This window comes from Rosa rugosa, chromosome 1 (genome assembly GCF_958449725.1).
Source record: "Rosa rugosa chromosome 1, drRosRugo1.1, whole genome shotgun sequence".
NCBI lineage: Eukaryota > Viridiplantae > Streptophyta > Magnoliopsida > Rosales > Rosaceae > Rosa > Rosa rugosa.
The window spans coordinates 49,048,255-49,055,169 of NC_084820.1; the positions used below are offsets into that span (position 1 = coordinate 49,048,255).

The following is a 6,915-nucleotide window of genomic DNA, read 5'->3' on the forward strand; positions in this document are numbered from 1 at the left end:
ACCCGCCACCACAATTGAGCCAGCCATACCACCATATGTGTTCCTCGACAGCGACAAACAGAGCCCCCTCCCCCTCCTCTCTCTCATAATTCATGCAAAGCAGATAAGATGTTTGCTATTTGTCTATATATGGTGGTGCGCCATTAGTAAACCCCCAAAGGAGACCATAGATAATTATCTCCCTGCACGATCCAAATATATTCATGAATGAACCAGATATCCCAAGTAGATCAAAGTGAAGAGAATTATTGAAGTGAGATAGCTTATTAAGAACCTGTCAAGCAGTATTGGAAGATGCGATCGAATACCATGTACAGGGGCACATATCGATGGATCAATCTTAGATTGCACACATATGAAATTACGGAATGGCAGTAGGTTTTCTCGATGTCATGAATTGAAAACTCATGTACCTTTCTAATTTTCAATGATAATCTAGTCAAAATTTCAATCCACAAATCCTCACATTAAGAATTTCTCATTACCACATCAATTATCAATTATGATGCTAGAAAGAAATTGCATAAAAATACAAGCTAGGTCTGGTTCATCCATTTATGGCGACCGGCTAATCCTTGGCTAGATATTAGTGAGAGCATATTATGTACAAAGAGAGAGAAAGAAAAACAAAAGAAAGAGAGTCGCGGAAAAACTGATTTGTCATTGTTTGCCAAGAACATGGTGGCGCGATTGATTCAGTTACAAACGATGGTGGCGCTTGGTTGTTTCATTGAGTCATCTGCTTTATTTTTTCTCAATGTAGTATCCCTTTTTCCATTTTTGTATGTTTAATAAAGGAATGTATTTTATTCCTACACACTTGCCACATCATTTACTAAAGATATAAGAGCCGTTGGATGTAGTTTCATCTAAAGGCTAATAAATAGTGTAAAAATATGTGTAAATTTATGTGTTCCTTGAACTGGACCCTAGTATTTCAGTTTTACATAAGGTTCCAGAGAATAGTTTTTACCGCTTCGAAAGATAACAAAAACCTACTTCCATAATTTTGGTTAAGCTAAGCAATTATCTGTGCTCAACTTCAGACCAAGGTCATTATTTAAAAAAATTTGGTGGCAAGCAGGTTTAACTGTTTAAGTAGCTCGACGGAACAACACCATTGGAGGATTTGGAGCCAATCACATTTCATGGTAAAGCAGCTTGTAACTTTTCATTTTCACTTCATAGCAGCTTGTATCTTTTTCATTTCCACTTCATCCATTCTTCCATCAACTACCCTTTGACCTTAGGTTGAGCACAACAGAATCTTGATGAAAATTTTAGCTCCTGACAATTTATAAAGAATCAAATAAGAAAATAAAAACTAAGAAAGAAAGGGTCAGAAGCACCATTATGAGCCATCACCATCTATAATTAAAGTTTTGGTGCCATATGGGTTATGATTAAGTTTATCTGCAATTCAAATCACCAATTTTGTAATGTCATTCTTTCAGTTTCACCACATTAATTTCCTTTCTGCAATATTGGTAGTTTGGAATGGTAGATAGTTCACATGATTTTCATAAACCAAATAAAGAAAACAGTATTAATTAAGTTGTTTGAGGTTCGTTTTTTGGTTTCTACCTATCGTCCTATATTGCATATATCCCTTTTTAACATCCATTGAGGAAAGCAACTAAAAAGAGAAACCAAAAAGACCCACCCCACAAGAAAGAGCTATCTCCCTCTTTCTGTCTACCTTTCTTAGCTTTGCTTTACCTTTGATTTAAAGCAATTCTAGTTTTCTTGCGAAACAAGTATTTATGTCACACATAGATGGATTTCCTTCTTTTGTTCAATTTCAGGATAAAGTAAGTCAGATTAACCCGAAGAAATTTTGATAAATTTGAGGTAGGGAATACCTGAAATGATGTAGTCTACAAAAAGGACTTGAGAGAAAAGGGGGCCGGGCAAAGCTATACAAACAAAAGAGAGAATAAAGAGAAAATTAAGGCTGTCAAAGAAGAAAGTTAACGAATTGTAAAGATGTGCTAATGAGGGTTGGCTTTGGAAGTAAGAGATTACACCATCACATTCAGATTATGCAGTAATATGATTCAGTCCTACTTTACTTGTTCCAAATTGTAATGAAGATCAAGTCTCTTTCCTGTTCAAATATCTTTGACTAGTTTATTCAAATTAGGGGAAATCGATCAAAAATAAAACATAGTACTTCAATCATTCAATTCCAGGTCACCAGAAGAAACTCAGAACCTTTAGTTCATACATTTAGGATAATATAAGATATCAAGATAGCAGACACGATAAATGTAAAGCAGCCATTAAGATGTTTTAGCACTTTCCAACTATAACAACGAGTTCAAATTCATTAGTTCAACAAGTCACCAATTCTGATGAACCTGATTACGCCAACCTCAAAAATGTTAGTACTAAAGTAATATATATATATATATCTAACAAAGACAGCTATATCAGGTACCTCTCGCCATCAAATGGTAGTTTAAGGTTCAATAATTCTTAGGTTTTCAAGATTATTGTTCAACAGACGAGAATTTCATCAAAACATCAATGAGCATCATCCAAAATAGTAATGTACATCTCCCTGAGACTAACAAAATGATATTTGAAGTATAAAATTGAAATCTTCAAGCAAACTAGTACGACACGCAATCCTCATGGCAGCAGACTCGTAGGCCCTATGACAAGTCAAAAGACCATCCACATTTTGATGAGCGTGGTCTCATCGAGAATTGAGTCATATAAGGATGCAAGAGGACTCGATGTAATTTAGCAAAATTAACATTAGCTTCTAAGATCATATGTAGAAAAGGTTAATTATGACTTCCCATCCAACCTTGAGAGGCAGTTAGGTATTGAAGAGTGGATGGGATAGTGGCCTTTGGCCTTCAGGTGAAAAGATGCCACCATGCAAAATTTAACGGATTATTAGATAGAAATGAAATAAATGCTAAGGCGATTTTCTGGAGTATGCACTTAAAAATAGATCTTGATGAGTCTCTGAAGAATCCTATGGTAGTCATTACTAGGGACGTCATAGTATAACATCGAGGGCATGCCAACTGAAAATAAGACTTGATTTCCACCTAAGGTCTCCCTTCTTAGTAATTGATGAACAAATAAATCATCATGTGTGCACAAACAGAAGGATTAGGTGACCAAAAGCTTTTACCAGAAATCACATAGGCCACAGAAAATTACAGCTGACTGTCACTAGCTTCGTCAGTAGAATATAAAACCAGTAACTAAACAAGAACAATTTGAAATTTTACAGAGAAATCCAATAGCAGAAAATGATTACGAAGTATTATCATTCAGTTTTACCATACAACTTTAATTTCTCAGAAAGCATGTCTTTCTTTCAGCATATCCCATTCTCTAATTCATTAAAGAAAAGTTGTTACTAGTTTATGATATATATTACACTCTAGAATATGTTGAAACTGAATTACAACAACACAAAGAGATTAGTCATTCCAGAAATTCAATGGTTTCAAGCAGGCCAAATGGTAGATTAGCTACACCAACAGACTACCTAGCTAGACAACTCTACTGGGAAAATTACAGAATTTGATCTTCAGATAATGGTAACCATCTATATTGGATGGCTGGTTACTGGTCTGAAATATTGGCCTTTCGCCAAAATTTGATAAACAACTGCTAGTTTACAGCTAACTTATGCCCTACTGACCTGATGCATGTCATCTTTTCAGACTCCCCAACATAAACCTAAAAGCATAGACATTTTCCTAAATTGAAATCGGAATTTAAATATGCTGTGATCTTCTATAATTTTATTCTGCATAATTGTCCAAAACAAGAACAAAAGCACTCTGCAGAAGCAAGAACTCATAGCTAGTACAGACTACAACAGCAAATATTCAATTGAAACTTTATTTAAATGAAACTTGGGCATCCTCAACCAAGGCAGAAACATCTGATAATTAAAGAGCTCATGCAATGCAGAAAGATACAAAATCATAAGATCAAGAAAGCTTTAGCACTTGTCAGAAACTTCAAGGAACCATCATCATCCTACTATTAAATATACTGACACACACAGTTAGTAATGTTATAAATCTGTTGCTATCTGGGGGAGAATATAGGGGGATGAATCACAGGATCAGTACCTATAATTTAAAAGTTCTTTGTTATGTAACAGTTTTACTGCTAGTACTATTGCTTTCAGCTTATTCCACTACAAATATTTAATTTTTATCCAAAAAAAGAAAATAAAAAAAAGAAAGACGCTAGTCTCTACCCATTTCGTTCCAAATTCATTATTTCAAACTAACAGTGGACTTGATCATAAGTTTACACATAGTACAACAACTGTTAATGGCTTACAGAACAAGTAACTCGAGTTGTTATGGAACTCTATTCCTGTGGACTTTATCTTTATTGTTTCTGATTACGGTAAAGTGTAGGATCTATTACTGGATTACTAGATGACTTATGGGAGCGAACTCAGTATTCAACCTCTATATGAAGTTATGAACACAGGTCCTCCACTGTCCAACACTAGTAATTCAGAATCTCACCTCACTCCATATAGAGTACATCGCCGAGGGCAGTGCAGAAGATCTTGTTTAGTAATCAATGGCTTCAGATCAGGAAGGATTGTAAACCCTCATACAATCCCATTGTTAATCTTTCATTACATATCTATGTTATCTTATTGATTTTTTTTTTTTAGTGAATTAGTCTTGTTTGCTTCAGACTGTTGCTAACATGCAGTTATTAAAGATTAGCACAATGAAAATTCATAATTTGAGCTAGTGATTTTTCATACTATGTTCCATCAACTACCCTTGACCTTAGGTTGGGCATAAGAGAATCTTGATGATAACTGAAGTTCCTGACAATCTATAAGAAAAATAAAATAAAATGAAACAAAATAGAAGAAAAAGTCAGTAGCACCATTATGATCCATCACTATCTATAATTAAAATTTTGGTGCCATATGGGTTATGATTAAATTCATCTGCAATTCAAAATCATCAAACCATAATGTTATTTTTTTCAGTTTCACTACTGTTCCTTTCTGCATTGGTAGTTTGGAAAGGTAGATATTTTGCAGCAACCACATGATTATTATAAAACAAATGAAAAATAGTATTAATTTGGTTTGAGGTGATCCTATTCTATTTCTCTCTTTGCTTCTATATTCACATACCCCTTTTTAACATCAGTTGAGGAAAACAACTAAAAAGAGAAACCTAACTGACCCACAAGAAAGATCTATCTAGCTATCAGCTTGCTTTCCTTTACCTCTGATTTGAAGAAATTTCAGTTTTCTAGTGAAACAGGTATTGGTGGAACACCATAAATGAATTTCTTCTTTTTCTCTTTTCACGATAAAGTAGTAACCCAAAAATGTTGATAAATTTGAGGTGGGGAGTACCTAAAATGATGCAGTCTACAAAAAGTGCGAAGAGAAAGGGCCAAAGACGTACAAACAAAAGAGAGACTAATATGATATGGTCATCAAAGAAGAATATTTAACTTTCTCAGAAAAAGATAAAAGCTGATTTGCAATGAGAGAATATAGCATCATACTCATAATACAGCAAAATGACTCAGTCATGTATAGGGTTTGAATTCCAGCTCATCTGTTCCAGAGTACTATTCTTTCAACTGTGGTTTCTTGTTCAAAATGCAAACATCTGATTTTCTGCAATTCAAAATAGAGCAATTGTTTCTCCTGATGAAAACTCTTTACCCAGGTCAATAATAGCATGTCAGTGGAAGAAGAGAAGAATCATAAACATTATACATGAAAGATACAAGAATGCTAAATACCAAGCAACCATATTAGATGTTTTTAGCACTTTTCAGACAAGAAGTCCAATTTCATTAAACAGTCACCACTTGTTTTTGAACATGATTGAGCCACCCTGGAATATTCTAGTAAGATCAAAGGAATACTGCTAAATGATCTACCTTTCACCATTGATCATTCATATTATAGGGTCCAACAATTCTTTGCAGACTTTCAAGACTATCTATCATTCACTACACCAGAACTTACTCAGAACATCAATGAACATCTTCCAATATAGTAATGTACATCTCCCTAAGGCTAATAATACGTACGATTTTTAGTTATAAATTCCAACCACCAAGCAGTTACTACGACACGCAATCTGTATGGCTGCAGACTTGTAGGGACTGACAACACGCCAAAAGACCATTCTCCTTGGGATGCAGTCTCATTGGGAATTGAGTCAAAGAAGGATGCCACAGCTTGCAACTCAATGTTAGCACAATTAACATTAGCTCATAAGATCATACATAAAAAGGTTAATAACTTCCTACCCAACCTTGAGAGGCAGTTGAGAATTGAAGGGTGGATGGAATAGTGGTCTTGGCCTTCAGGTGAAAAGCTTACCAAGTAGTGCCATGCAAAATTGACTATATATTTAATAAGAATTGAAAGAAAGAATAAATAAAAAGGAGGTTTTCTGGAGTATGTACTTAACAATAGATTTGACGAGTCTCAGAATCATTCTATGTCATACATCAATCAATGCAAAAGAGTCTCCAGTTTCATTTGTCACTTCCTACTAATTGATGAACGACCAAATAATCATGCATGTTAACTCAAACAGGAGGTATTAGGTGCAAAAACTCTTATCTGAGACTGCATATATAATTTAAGTGAGCTGCAGCAAATTATAAATACAAATTTTAAGTGAACTGTAATAACAACATTTCAGGATTTGATATTCAGATATTGCCGATCGTTGTCATGGACTGTCGGATTTCAGTTTGAAATACTGGCCTTAACTTTCACAAAATTTTAACAAACAGCGAAATGAATCAGCTATGAGTCTCTACAACTCAAACTTTTACGCCTCAGTAATCTGATCTATGCTATACTTTTCCAGTCTCCAACATGAAGCTAATGGGACCATAGAATATATATATATATAT

The 6,915-nt window shown here is 34.5% G+C and overlaps 1 long non-coding RNA gene across 1 annotated transcript; it reads right to left on the minus strand.

Annotated features, from left to right (window-relative positions):
* Positions 1 to 922: 922 nt before the first annotated feature.
* Positions 923 to 6,637, minus strand: LOC133725241 (uncharacterized). The gene is made up of 4 exons (XR_009854322.1): positions 6,076 to 6,637; positions 5,539 to 5,653; positions 1,863 to 1,916; positions 923 to 1,287 (listed from the first exon to the last, which is right to left on the minus strand). It is a non-coding gene; the product is annotated as an uncharacterized LOC133725241 (long non-coding RNA).
* Between the last annotated feature and the right edge of the window lie 278 nt (positions 6,638 to 6,915).